Below are 13,744 nucleotides of genomic sequence, written 5' to 3' on the forward strand. Positions count from 1 at the left end.
TGTGTGTGTGTGTATAGAGAGACAGCCCCCCACCCCGGCCCGCCGCTCCCTGCCCGCCCCGCCCCACCCCGCCTGTCACCCCCGTCCCACGGAGCCCGCCGGACCCGGCCGGTGAACTCAACAGGCCCGGCCCGGCGCCGGTCAGCGCCGGCGCGGGGCCTGGGGCGGGAGGAGGCGGCGGGGAAGCGCAGAGAGGCTCGGCTTCTTGAGCGGGGCAGGGGCGCCCTCCGCCGTCTAGGGCCACACCACCCTGAACGCGCCCGATCTCGTCTGGTCTCGGAAGCTAAGCAGGGTCGGGCCTGGTTAGTACTTGGATGGGAGACCGCCTGGGAATACCGGGTGCCGTAGGCTTCTTCTTTTTTTTTTTTTTGTTTTGCCTCTTGTTCTGTCCCCTTTCTGGGAGCGAGGCGGCGGCCCGGGGTGGGGGTCACCCCCACCCTCAGCGCCCGCCGCGGTGCCTGGCGCCCCAGCCCGCACCGTGGGGCCTCCTCTTGTCCCAAGCCGCGACACCGCCGTCACGCGGCAGCATGCGTGGCTTCTGGACTGTCAGGTCTCAGACCAAAGGTCTGCTCTGTGGGAACCGACACGCTGGAGGAAACCTTGAGAGTCTGAGAGGGGAGGGAGTTCCAGAAGAAGGCCAGGATGTCATTTTGAGGGAGTATGTGACCAGAACTCGTCCCGTTGCTTTTGGGGTTCTATGGGCTACACGTAGGAATCTTTGGTGGTGGCACCTGATGTTGGGGGATCCGGAGTCACACCCAGACCTGCTCCACAGGCCTCCTTTTACTTTTCTCTTCGGATTCATTATTTTTAAAAAGTGTCTCTTATCTCTATGATTGCATTTTCTTTTCTCTCTCTTTTCAAGCAGATGATGGGAGTCCAAGTATTAAGGTGACATGTGTTGCCCGTGCCCCCCTCCCCCCTGTGTTCTTATTCATTTACCTCTGATGTTGTTGCAGCGTATTGTGGGGGTACCAATGTTAAGGTCGGGTACGTTGCCCTCTCCCAGCCTCCCCCCTCGGGTCAGAGCCTCAAGTGCGCCCATCCCCCAGTCGGTGCGCACCCACCCCATTCCTAATGGAGGTGTATGCCCATCCCCTCCCCCCACCCGCCCGACACCCACCCGATGAAGGTGATTCCTCTGTGTCCACTTAGGTGTCCATCGGTTCGTACCCATTTGCTGGTGAGCGCGAGCACGTGGTGCTCGTGTGTCCATTCTTGGGCTACCTGGCTTACTGGAACGGGTTCCAGCTCTGGCCAGGAGAACCACGAGAGGTGCCCTCTCACCGCTGCTCCTCCTAGCTGAATAGCACTCCGTGGTGTCCACGCGCCACATTTCATTTACGCACTCGTGGGTCGCTGGGCACTCGGGTCGCTTCCAGGTCTTTGCGATTGTGACTTGTGCCCTGACTCTAACCCTAACCCTTACCCAGCCCGTCTCCTCCTCGGCCCCTGCCTGACTGACTCCTTCCCGCCCGGCCTGTCACCTGTCACCGTCCTCTGCCCCTGCCTGACACGCTCCTCCCCGCCCGGGCCGTCACCGTCCTCGGCCCCTGCCTGACGGGGCTCCTCCGTCGCCTGGGCCTTCCAAGGGCTTGGTGTGGACGCTGGTTCCAGGACGCCCTCCCAGGAACCCGGTAGCAGGGCGGCCGCAGCGTCTCGCGCCACCCAACCGTCCGCCGGCCGGCGGCCGGCGCTAAGTGGCCTGCGGGGGACGTGCCCCCACTGTGGGGCGGGCGCCCAGCCTGGTGTCTTCTCTGAGGCCCCGTGGCTGCTTTTCCCCCCCGCAAGGGGAGAGCCGCGGAGGTGGGGACCGCCTCCTCGTGGGGACGTACACCCGGCTCTCCACGTCGGATTCCGGGGCTCTCTGTCCTGCCAGAAGGCCCAGCTGGCCTGCGGGTCCTTAGAGTGGCAAAAACATCCGAAAACTGAGATTGAGGGTCCGGTGGTTGTCTGCACTTTTGTGCTGGGCACCCCAGGGAGGCCCGGGGGCTGGCTGGACAACGCGGTCTGCTGGGCGGGGGGGGGGTGTGGAGGAGCAACTGATGCCCTTTGCACTTTGGGTAGCAAGTGTCTGAGGTGTCTCTGAGCCCTGCGCCATGTCGGGGGGGTGGGGGTGGGAGGTCGGGGGGGTGGAGGAGCAGGAGGAGGAGGAGGAGGAGGTGGGAAGGGCCGTGGCCTGCAGTCGTGTTCCCGGGGTGGCTTCTTCCACAGGCTGCTTGGCCTGGGCTCCCTGCACCTGGGCCTTTGGAGGACTGGCCCTGTGCTTGCCAACGCTTCCCCTGCAGGGACCCAGAGCTGGGAGGTTGCACCTCTCAGCCCTGGGTCGGGCAGAGCCCCAGCGGGCCATGCCCACAACCTCTCTCAGCACGGGTCCCCCAGAAGGCTCCTTTGGGACCAGGATTCTCTTGCGGGTGACTCTTTAAGGTCTGGCCCCTGGATGGAGGGGCACCAGGAGTAGAGGAGCAGGAAGGGGAAGCGGGTGGCCATGCGAGGGGACACTTTCAGGCCAAGTCCCAGCTTCAGCCTGATCCTCCTGGGAACCCCGGGGTGTACGTCACACCTCCTGGTTGTCCCGCTCTGAGACAAGGAGCCGGGCTTCGCATTCCCCCAGCAGCCAGTCGTGGGCTGAGGACACCTGGGGCGTTGGGAACTCCCTGGCTTCTCCTTGGCTTAACATCTGGAGCTGCTTGTGAATCGTGCCGCCACACACACCCGAGTGCAGGTGTCTTCTGCACAGACTGCGGGCCTCGCTCTTCTGAATGCCGCTAGCTCGCCACCCACCCACGGGTGAACCTGGTCAGGGTACTTTCTCTCGGGGGCAGACTCTGATCCTGGCGGGCTACCGGTGTTTCTGTTTGCTCGTTTCTTTCTTCCATTTCGGGAAAGGCTTCCTTACTGGGTGTGGAAATCTCCTATGCCTTTCCTCGCCTATTCTGTCAGCTTTAAAATTCTCTTTCAGTTGCCACCCTCACAGATGGATTAGGAAACTCTTTCCGGTGCACTCATTAGTGAAATGACCTCAATGAAGCTGGAATCCAATATCTAATCGCCGATTTTTAGCGAGTCCACACGCCAGGGTGGTCGGGGTCCAATGCAGCCCCGGCCAGGCCCAGGCCCCTTGGACCGGGCCACAGGAGGACACAGAGGAGGGTCCCGGCCCCCACGGTCGCGTTGCCGGCAGTTCTCCAAGGGCTTGGGCGTTTTCCAGAGGTAGGAGATGGAGGGGACTGATTTCTTCAGCGCCCCACAAACCACGCCACCCCACCCATGGGACACATCCCTAGAGAGAGAGAGAGACGCCCCATACACTCGCTCCCCTCCCCCATGCGCAGTGCCCCAGCCCGGGCCCGGGGGAATAGGCGGCAGCCCACCCACAGGGTGGGGGGCGCAGCTGAAAGGGGTTGTCGGGGAGGGCGGCCCCTGCCTGGGGTCAAAGGGCGGGCGACCCGCGCGTGCGCAATCGGCGGCGGCGGCGGCGGCGGCGGCGGCGGTGGGGGCGGCCACGAGCTGGGGGTGGGGGGCGGGTAGGTGAAGGAGGCTGGAAGGTCTCCACCTTGGCGAGTCCAGCAGTGGAGGCGCATCTTGTGTGAGTGTGAGTGAGTGAGTGTGAGTGTGAGTGTGTGTGTGTGTGTGTGTGTGTGTGTGTATAGAGAGACAGCCCCCCACCCCGGCCCGCCGCTCCCTGCCCGCCCCGCCCCGCCCCGCCTGTCACCCCCGTCCCACGGAGCCCGCCGGACCCAGCCGGTGAACTCAACAGGCCCGGCCCGGCGCCGGTCAGCGCCGGCGCGGGGCCTGGGGCGGGAGGAGGCGGCGGGGAAGCGCAGAGAGGCTCGGCTTCTTGAGCGGGGCAGGGGCGCCCTCCGCCGTCTAGGGCCACACCACCCTGAACGCGCCCGATCTCGTCTGGTCTCGGAAGCTAAGCAGGGTCGGGCCTGGTTAGTACTTGGATGGGAGACCGCCTGGGAATACCGGGTGCCGTAGGCTTCTTCTTCTTTTTTTTTTTGTTTTGCCTCTTGTTCTGTCCCCTTTCTGGGAGCGAGGCGGCGGCCCGGGGTGGGGGTCACCCCCACCCTCAGCGCCCGCCGCGGTGCCTGGCGCCCCAGCCCGCACCGTGGGGCCTCCTCTTGTCCCAAGCCGCGACACCGCCGTCACGCGGCAGCATGCGTGGCTTCTGGACTGTCAGGTCTCAGACCAAAGGTCTGCTCTGTGGGAACCGACACGCTGGAGGAAACCTTGAGAGTCTGAGAGGGGAGGGAGTTCCAGAAGAAGGCCAGGATGTCATTTTGAGGGAGTATGTGACCAGAACTCGTCCCGTTGCTTTTGGGGTTCTATGGGCTACACGTAGGAATCTTTGGTGGTGGCACCTGATGTTGGGGGATCCGGAGTCACACCCAGACCTGCTCCACAGGCCTCCTTTTACTTTTCTCTTCGGATTCATTATTTTTAAAAAGTGTCTCTTATCTCTATGATTGCATTTTCTTTTCTCTCTCTTTTCAAGCAGATGATGGGAGTCCAAGTATTAAGGTGACATGTGTTGCCCGTGCCCCCCTCCCCCCTGTGTTCTTATTCATTTACCTCTGATGTTGTTGCAGCGTATTGTGGGGGTACCAATGTTAAGGTCGGGTACGTTGCCCTCTCCCAGCCTCCCCCCTCGGGTCAGAGCCTCAAGTGCGCCCATCCCCCAGTCGGTGCGCACCCACCCCATTCCTAATGGAGGTGTATGCCCATCCCCTCCCCCCACCCGCCCGACACCCACCCGATGAAGGTGATTCCTCTGTGTCCACTTAGGTGTCCATCGGTTCGTACCCATTTGCTGGTGAGCGCGAGCACGTGGTGCTCGTGTGTCCATTCTTGGGCTACCTGGCTTACTGGAACGGGTTCCAGCTCTGGCCAGGAGAACCACGAGAGGTGCCCTCTCACCGCTGCTCCTCCTAGCTGAATAGCACTCCGTGGTGTCCACGCGCCACATTTCATTTACGCACTCGTGGGTGGCTGGGCACTCGGGTCGCTTCCAGGTCTTTGCGATTGTGACTTGTGCCCTGACTCTAACCCTAACCCTTACCCAGCCCGTCTCCTCCTCGGCCCCTGCCTGACTGACTCCTTCCCGCCCGGCCTGTCACCTGTCACCGTCCTCTGCCCCTGCCTGACACGCTCCTCCCCGCCCGGGCCGTCACCGTCCTCGGCCCCTGCCTGACGGGGCTCCTCCGTCGCCTGGGCCTTCCAAGGGCTTGGTGTGGACGCTGGTTCCAGGACGCCCTCCCAGGAACCCGGTAGCAGGGCGGCCGCAGCGTCTCGCGCCACCCAACCGTCCGCCGGCCGGCGGCCGGCGCTAAGTGGCCTGCGGGGGACGTGCCCCCACTGTGGGGCGGGCGCCCAGCCTGGTGTCTTCTCTGAGGCCCCGTGGCTGCTTTTCCCCCCCGCAAGGGGAGAGCCGCGGAGGTGGGGACCGCCTCCTCGTGGGGACGTACACCCGGCTCTCCACGTCGGATTCCGGGGCTCTCTGTCCTGCCAGAAGGCCCAGCTGGCCTGCGGGTCCTTAGAGTGGCAAAAACATCCGAAAACTGAGATTGAGGGTCCGGTGGTTGTCTGCACTTTTGTGCTGGGCACCCCAGGGAGGCCCGGGGGCTGGCTGGACAACGCGGTCTGCTGGGCAGGGGGGGGGGTGTGGAGGAGCAACTGATGCCCTTTGCACTTTGGGTAGCAAGTGTCTGAGGTGTCTCTGAGCCCTGCGCCATGTCGGGGGGGTGGGGGTGGGAGGTCGGGGGGTGGAGGAGCAGGAGGAGGAGGAGGAGGAGGTGGGAAGGGCCGTGGCCTGCAGTCGTGTTCCCGGGGTGGCTTCTTCCACAGGCTGCTTGGCCTGGGCTCCCTGCACCTGGGCCTTTGGAGGACTGGCCCTGTGCTTGCCAACGCTTCCCCTGCAGGGACCCAGAGCTGGGAGGTTGCACCTCTCAGCCCTGGGTCGGGCAGAGCCCCAGCGGGCCATGCCCACAACCTCTCTCAGCACGGGTCCCCCAGAAGGCTCCTTTGGGACCAGGATTCTCTTGCGGGTGACTCTTTAAGGTCTGGCCCCTGGATGGAGGGGCACCAGGAGTAGAGGAGCAGGAAGGGGAAGCGGGTGGCCATGCGAGGGGACACTTTCAGGCCAAGTCCCAGCTTCAGCCTGATCCTCCTGGGAACCCCGGGGTGTACGTCACACCTCCTGGTTGTCCCGCTCTGAGACAAGGAGCCGGGCTTCGCATTCCCCCAGCAGCCAGTCGTGGGCTGAGGACACCTGGGGCGTTGGGAACTCCCTGGCTTCTCCTTGGCTTAACATCTGGAGCTGCTTGTGAATCGTGCCGCCACACACACCCGAGTGCAGGTGTCTTCTGCACAGACTGCGGGCCTCGCTCTTCTGAATGCCGCTAGCTCGCCACCCACCCACGGGTGAACCTGGTCAGGGTACTTTCTCTCGGGGGCAGACTCTGATCCTGGCGGGCTACCGGTGTTTCTGTTTGCTCGTTTCTTTCTTCCATTTCGGGAAAGGCTTCCTTACTGGGTGTGGAAATCTCCTATGCCTTTCCTCGCCTATTCTGTCAGCTTTAAAATTCTCTTTCAGTTGCCACCCTCACAGATGGATTAGGAAACTCTTTCCGGTGCACTCATTAGTGAAATGACCTCAATGAAGCTGGAATCCAATATCTAATCGCCGATTTTTAGCGAGTCCACACGCCAGGGTGGTCGGGGTCCAATGCAGCCCCGGCCAGGCCCAGGCCCCTTGGACCGGGCCACAGGAGGACACAGAGGAGGGTCCCGGCCCCCACGGTCGCGTTGCCGGCAGTTCTCCAAGGGATTGGGCGTTTTCCAGAGGTAGGAGATGGAGGGGACTGATTTCTTCAGCGCCCCACAAACCACGCCACCCCACCCATGGGACACATCCCTAGAGAGAGAGAGAGACGCCCCATACACTCGCTCCCCTCCCCCATGCGCAGTGCCCCAGCCCGGGCCCGGGGAATAGGCGGCAGCCCACCCACAGGGTGGGGGGCGCAGCTGAAAGGGGTTGTCGGGGAGGGCGGCCCCTGCCTGGGGTCAAAGGGCGGGCGACCCGCGCGTGCGCAATCGGCGGCGGCGGCGGCGGCGGTGGGGGCGGCCACGAGCTGGGGGTGGGGGGCGGGTAGGTGAAGGAGGCTGGAAGGTCTCCACCTTGGCGAGTCCAGCAGTGGAGGCGCATCTTGTGTGAGTGTGAGTGTGAGTGTGTGTGTGTGTGTGTGTGTGTGTGTGTATAGAGAGACAGCCCCCCACCCCGGCCCGCCGCTCCCTGCCCGCCCCGCCCCGCCCCGCCTGTCACCCCCGTCCCACGGAGCCCGCCGGACCCGGCCGGTGAACTCAACAGGCCCGGCCCGGCGCCGGTCAGCGCCGGCGCGGGGCCTGGGGCGGGAGGAGGCGGCGGGGAAGCGCAGAGAGGCTCGGCTTCTTGAGCGGGGCAGGGGCGCCCTCCGCCGTCTAGGGCCACACCACCCTGAACGCGCCCGATCTCGTCTGGTCTCGGAAGCTAAGCAGGGTCGGGCCTGGTTAGTACTTGGATGGGAGACCGCCTGGGAATACCGGGTGCCGTAGGCTTCTTCTTCTTTTTTTTTTTGTTTTGCCTCTTGTTCTGTCCCCTTTCTGGGAGCGAGGCGGCGGCCCGGGGTGGGGGTCACCCCCACCCTCAGCGCCCGCCGCGGTGCCTGGCGCCCCAGCCCGCACCGTGGGGCCTCCTCTTGTCCCAAGCCGCGACACCGCCGTCACGCGGCAGCATGCGTGGCTTCTGGACTGTCAGGTCTCAGACCAAAGGTCTGCTCTGTGGGAACCGACACGCTGGAGGAAACCTTGAGAGTCTGAGAGGGGAGGGAGTTCCAGAAGAAGGCCAGGATGTCATTTTGAGGGAGTATGTGACCAGAACTCGTCCCGTTGCTTTTGGGGTTCTATGGGCTACACGTAGGAATCTTTGGTGGTGGCACCTGATGTTGGGGGATCCGGAGTCACACCCAGACCTGCTCCACAGGCCTCCTTTTACTTTTCTCTTCGGATTCATTATTTTTAAAAAGTGTCTCTTATCTCTATGATTGCATTTTCTTTTCTCTCTCTTTTCAAGCAGATGATGGGAGTCCAAGTATTAAGGTGACATGTGTTGCCCGTGCCCCCCTCCCCCCTGTGTTCTTATTCATTTACCTCTGATGTTGTTGCAGCGTATTGTGGGGGTACCAATGTTAAGGTCGGGTACGTTGCCCTCTCCCAGCCTCCCCCCTCGGGTCAGAGCCTCAAGTGCGCCCATCCCCCAGTCGGTGCGCACCCACCCCATTCCTAATGGAGGTGTATGCCCATCCCCTCCCCCCACCCGCCCGACACCCACCCGATGAAGGTGATTCCTCTGTGTCCACTTAGGTGTCCATCGGTTCGTACCCATTTGCTGGTGAGCGCGAGCACGTGGTGCTCGTGTGTCCATTCTTGGGCTACCTGGCTTACTGGAACGGGTTCCAGCTCTGGCCAGGAGAACCACGAGAGGTGCCCTCTCACCGCTGCTCCTCCTAGCTGAATAGCACTCCGTGGTGTCCACGCGCCACATTTCATTTACGCACTCGTGGGTCGCTGGGCACTCGGGTCGCTTCCAGGTCTTTGCGATTGTGACTTGTGCCCTGACTCTAACCCTAACCCTTACCCAGCCCGTCTCCTCCTCGGCCCCTGCCTGACTGACTCCTTCCCGCCCGGCCTGTCACCTGTCACCGTCCTCTGCCCCTGCCTGACACGCTCCTCCCCGCCCGGGCCGTCACCGTCCTCGGCCCCTGCCTGACGGGGCTCCTCCGTCGCCTGGGCCTTCCAAGGGCTTGGTGTGGACGCTGGTTCCAGGACGCCCTCCCAGGAACCCGGTAGCAGGGCGGCCGCAGCGTCTCGCGCCACCCAACCGTCCGCCGGCCGGCGGCCGGCGCTAAGTGGCCTGCGGGGGACGTGCCCCCACTGTGGGGCGGGCGCCCAGCCTGGTGTCTTCTCTGAGGCCCCGTGGCTGCTTTTCCCCCCCGCAAGGGGAGAGCCGCGGAGGTGGGGACCGCCTCCTCGTGGGGACGTACACCCGGCTCTCCACGTCGGATTCCGGGGCTCTCTGTCCTGCCAGAAGGCCCAGCTGGCCTGCGGGTCCTTAGAGTGGCAAAAACATCCGAAAACTGAGATTGAGGGTCCGGTGGTTGTCTGCACTTTTGTGCTGGGCACCCCAGGGAGGCCCGGGGGCTGGCTGGACAACGCGGTCTGCTGGGCAGGGGGGGGTGTGGAGGAGCAACTGATGCCCTTTGCACTTTGGGTAGCAAGTGTCTGAGGTGTCTCTGAGCCCTGCGCCATGTCGGGGGGGTGGGGGTGGGAGGTCGGGGGGGTGGAGGAGCAGGAGGAGGAGGAGGAGGAGGTGGGAAGGGCCGTGGCCTGCAGTCGTGTTCCCGGGGTGGCTTCTTCCACAGGCTGCTTGGCCTGGGCTCCCTGCACCTGGGCCTTTGGAGGACTGGCCCTGTGCTTGCCAACGCTTCCCCTGCAGGGACCCAGAGCTGGGAGGTTGCACCTCTCAGCCCTGGGTCGGGCAGAGCCCCAGCGGGCCATGCCCACAACCTCTCTCAGCACGGGTCCCCCAGAAGGCTCCTTTGGGACCAGGATTCTCTTGCGGGTGACTCTTTAAGGTCTGGCCCCTGGATGGAGGGGCACCAGGAGTAGAGGAGCAGGAAGGGGAAGCGGGTGGCCATGCGAGGGGACACTTTCAGGCCAAGTCCCAGCTTCAGCCTGATCCTCCTGGGAACCCCGGGGTGTACGTCACACCTCCTGGTTGTCCCGCTCTGAGACAAGGAGCCGGGCTTCGCATTCCCCCAGCAGCCAGTCGTGGGCTGAGGACACCTGGGGCGTTGGGAACTCCCTGGCTTCTCCTTGGCTTAACATCTGGAGCTGCTTGTGAATCGTGCCGCCACACACACCCGAGTGCAGGTGTCTTCTGCACAGACTGCGGGCCTCGCTCTTCTGAATGCCGCTAGCTCGCCACCCACCCACGGGTGAACCTGGTCAGGGTACTTTCTCTCGGGGGCAGACTCTGATCCTGGCGGGCTACCGGTGTTTCTGTTTGCTCGTTTCTTTCTTCCATTTCGGGAAAGGCTTCCTTACTGGGTGTGGAAATCTCCTATGCCTTTCCTCGCCTATTCTGTCAGCTTTAAAATTCTCTTTCAGTTGCCACCCTCACAGATGGATTAGGAAACTCTTTCCGGTGCACTCATTAGTGAAATGACCTCAATGAAGCTGGAATCCAATATCTAATCGCCGATTTTTAGCGAGTCCACACGCCAGGGAGGTCGGGGTCCAATGCAGCCCCGGCCAGGCCCAGGCCCCTTGGACCGGGCCACAGGAGGACACAGAGGAGGGTCCCGGCCCCCACGGTCGCGTTGCCGGCAGTTCTCCAAGGGCTTGGGCGTTTTCCAGAGGTAGGAGATGGAGGGGACTGATTTCTTCAGCGCCCCACAAACCACGCCACCCCACCCATGGGACACATCCCTAGAGAGAGAGAGAGACGCCCCATACACTCGCTCCCCTCCCCCATGCGCAGTGCCCCAGCCCGGGCCCGGGGTGAATAGGCGGCAGCCCACCCACAGGGTGGGGGGCGCAGCTGAAAGGGGTTGTCGGGGAGGGCGGCCCCTGCCTGGGGTCAAAGGGCGGGCGACCCGCGCGTGCGCAATCGGCGGCGGCGGCGGCGGCGGGGGCGGCCACGAGCTGGGGGTGGGGGGCGGGTAGGTGAAGGAGGCTGGAAGGTCTCCACCTTGGCGAGTCCAGCAGTGGAGGCGCATCTTGTGTGAGTGTGAGTGAGTGAGTGTGAGTGTGAGTGTGTGTGTGTGTGTGTGTGTGTGTGTGTATAGAGAGACAGCCCCCCACCCCGGCCCGCCGCTCCCTGCCCGCCCCGCCCCGCCCCGCCTGTCACCCCCGTCCCACGGAGCCCGCCGGACCCGGCCGGTGAACTCAACAGGCCCGGCCCGGCGCCGGTCAGCGCCGGCGCGGGGCCTGGGGCGGGAGGAGGCGGCGGGGAAGCGCAGAGAGGCTCGGCTTCTTGAGCGGGGCAGGGGCGCCCTCCGCCGTCTAGGGCCACACCACCCTGAACGCGCCCGATCTCGTCTGGTCTCGGAAGCTAAGCAGGGTCGGGCCTGGTTAGTACTTGGATGGGAGACCGCCTGGGAATACCGGGTGCCGTAGGCTTCTTCTTCTTTTTTTTTTTGTTTTGCCTCTTGTTCTGTCCCCTTTCTGGGAGCGAGGCGGCGGCCCGGGGTGGGGGTCACCCCCACCCTCAGCGCCCGCCGCGGTGCCTGGCGCCCCAGCCCGCACCGTGGGGCCTCCTCTTGTCCCAAGCCGCGACACCGCCGTCACGCGGCAGCATGCGTGGCTTCTGGACTGTCAGGTCTCAGACCAAAGGTCTGCTCTGTGGGAACCGACACGCTGGAGGAAACCTTGAGAGTCTGAGAGGGGAGGGAGTTCCAGAAGAAGGCCAGGATGTCATTTTGAGGGAGTATGTGACCAGAACTCGTCCCGTTGCTTTTGGGGTTCTATGGGCTACACGTAGGAATCTTTGGTGGTGGCACCTGATGTTGGGGGATCCGGAGTCACACCCAGACCTGCTCCACAGGCCTCCTTTTACTTTTCTCTTCGGATTCATTATTTTTAAAAAGTGTCTCTTATCTCTATGATTGCATTTTCTTTTCTCTCTCTTTTCAAGCAGATGATGGGAGTCCAAGTATTAAGGTGACATGTGTTGCCCGTGCCCCCCTCCCCCCTGTGTTCTTATTCATTTACCTCTGATGTTGTTGCAGCGTATTGTGGGGGTACCAATGTTAAGGTCGGGTACGTTGCCCTCTCCCAGCCTCCCCCCTCGGGTCAGAGCCTCAAGTGCGCCCATCCCCCAGTCGGTGCGCACCCACCCCATTCCTAATGGAGGTGTATGCCCATCCCCTCCCCCCACCCGCCCGACACCCACCCGATGAAGGTGATTCCTCTGTGTCCACTTAGGTGTCCATCGGTTCGTACCCATTTGCTGGTGAGCGCGAGCACGTGGTGCTCGTGTGTCCATTCTTGGGCTACCTGGCTTACTGGAACGGGTTCCAGCTCTGGCCAGGAGAACCACGAGAGGTGCCCTCTCACCGCTGCTCCTCCTAGCTGAATAGCACTCCGTGGTGTCCACGCGCCACATTTCATTTACGCACTCGTGGGTCGCTGGGCACTCGGGTCGCTTCCAGGTCTTTGCGATTGTGACTTGTGCCCTGACTCTAACCCTAACCCTTACCCAGCCCGTCTCCTCCTCGGCCCCTGCCTGACTGACTCCTTCCCGCCCGGCCTGTCACCTGTCACCGTCCTCTGCCCCTGCCTGACACGCTCCTCCCCGCCCGGGCCGTCACCGTCCTCGGCCCCTGCCTGACGGGGCTCCTCCGTCGCCTGGGCCTTCCAAGGGCTTGGTGTGGACGCTGGTTCCAGGACGCCCTCCCAGGAACCCGGTAGCAGGGCGGCCGCAGCGTCTCGCGCCACCCAACCGTCCGCCGGCCGGCGGCCGGCGCTAAGTGGCCTGCGGGGGACGTGCCCCCACTGTGGGGCGGGCGCCCAGCCTGGTGTCTTCTCTGAGGCCCCGTGGCTGCTTTTCCCCCCCGCAAGGGGAGAGCCGCGGAGGTGGGGACCGCCTCCTCGTGGGGACGTACACCCGGCTCTCCACGTCGGATTCCGGGGCTCTCTGTCCTGCCAGAAGGCCCAGCTGGCCTGCGGGTCCTTAGAGTGGCAAAAACATCCGAAAACTGAGATTGAGGGTCCGGTGGTTGTCTGCACTTTTGTGCTGGGCACCCCAGGGAGGCCCGGGGGCTGGCTGGACAACGCGGTCTGCTGGGCAGGGGGGGGGGTGTGGAGGAGCAACTGATGCCCTTTGCACTTTGGGTAGCAAGTGTCTGAGGTGTCTCTGAGCCCTGCGCCATGTCGGGGGGGTGGGGGTGGGAGGTCGGGGGGTGGAGGAGCAGGAGGAGGAGGAGGAGGAGGTGGGAAGGGCCGTGGCCTGCAGTCGTGTTCCCGGGGTGGCTTCTTCCACAGGCTGCTTGGCCTGGGCTCCCTGCACCTGGGCCTTTGGAGGACTGGCCCTGTGCTTGCCAACGCTTCCCCTGCAGGGACCCAGAGCTGGGAGGTTGCACCTCTCAGCCCTGGGTCGGGCAGAGCCCCAGCGGGCCATGCCCACAACCTCTCTCAGCACGGGTCCCCCAGAAGGCTCCTTTGGGACCAGGATTCTCTTGCGGGTGACTCTTTAAGGTCTGGCCCCTGGATGGAGGGGCACCAGGAGTAGAGGAGCAGGAAGGGGAAGCGGGTGGCCATGCGAGGGGACACTTTCAGGCCAAGTCCCAGCTTCAGCCTGATCCTCCTGGGAACCCCGGGGTGTACGTCACACCTCCTGGTTGTCCCGCTCTGAGACAAGGAGCCGGGCTTCGCATTCCCCCAGCAGCCAGTCGTGGGCTGAGGACACCTGGGGCGTTGGGAACTCCCTGGCTTCTCCTTGGCTTAACATCTGGAGCTGCTTGTGAATCGTGCCGCCACACACACCCGAGTGCAGGTGTCTTCTGCACAGACTGCGGGCCTCGCTCTTCTGAATGCCGCTAGCTCGCCACCCACCCACGGGTGAACCTGGTCAGGGTACTTTCTCTCGGGGGCAGACTCTGATCCTGGCGGGCTACCGGTGTTTCTGTTTGCTCGTTTCTTT

General features: G+C 63.7%; 4 non-coding genes across 4 annotated transcripts; all 4 read left to right on the top strand.

The window, feature by feature from the left end:
• Window positions 1–232: 232 nt before the first annotated feature.
• On the top strand, window positions 233–351 carry LOC142875335 (5S ribosomal RNA). Its single transcript, XR_012922722.1, has one exon. It is a non-coding gene; the product is annotated as a 5S ribosomal RNA (ribosomal RNA).
• A 3,517-nt stretch (window positions 352–3,868) lies between these two features.
• Window positions 3,869–3,987, top strand: LOC142875347 (5S ribosomal RNA). Its single transcript, XR_012922728.1, has one exon. It is a non-coding gene; the product is annotated as a 5S ribosomal RNA (ribosomal RNA).
• A 3,493-nt stretch (window positions 3,988–7,480) lies between these two features.
• On the top strand, window positions 7,481–7,599 carry LOC142875360 (5S ribosomal RNA). Its single transcript, XR_012922742.1, has one exon. It is a non-coding gene; the product is annotated as a 5S ribosomal RNA (ribosomal RNA).
• A 3,505-nt stretch (window positions 7,600–11,104) lies between these two features.
• Window positions 11,105–11,223, top strand: LOC142875367 (5S ribosomal RNA). Its single transcript, XR_012922746.1, has one exon. It is a non-coding gene; the product is annotated as a 5S ribosomal RNA (ribosomal RNA).
• Window positions 11,224–13,744: the final 2,521 nt, after the last annotated feature.

This window comes from Microcebus murinus, chromosome 13 (assembly GCF_040939455.1).
Source record: "Microcebus murinus isolate Inina chromosome 13, M.murinus_Inina_mat1.0, whole genome shotgun sequence".
Taxonomy (NCBI): domain Eukaryota; kingdom Metazoa; phylum Chordata; class Mammalia; order Primates; family Cheirogaleidae; genus Microcebus; species Microcebus murinus.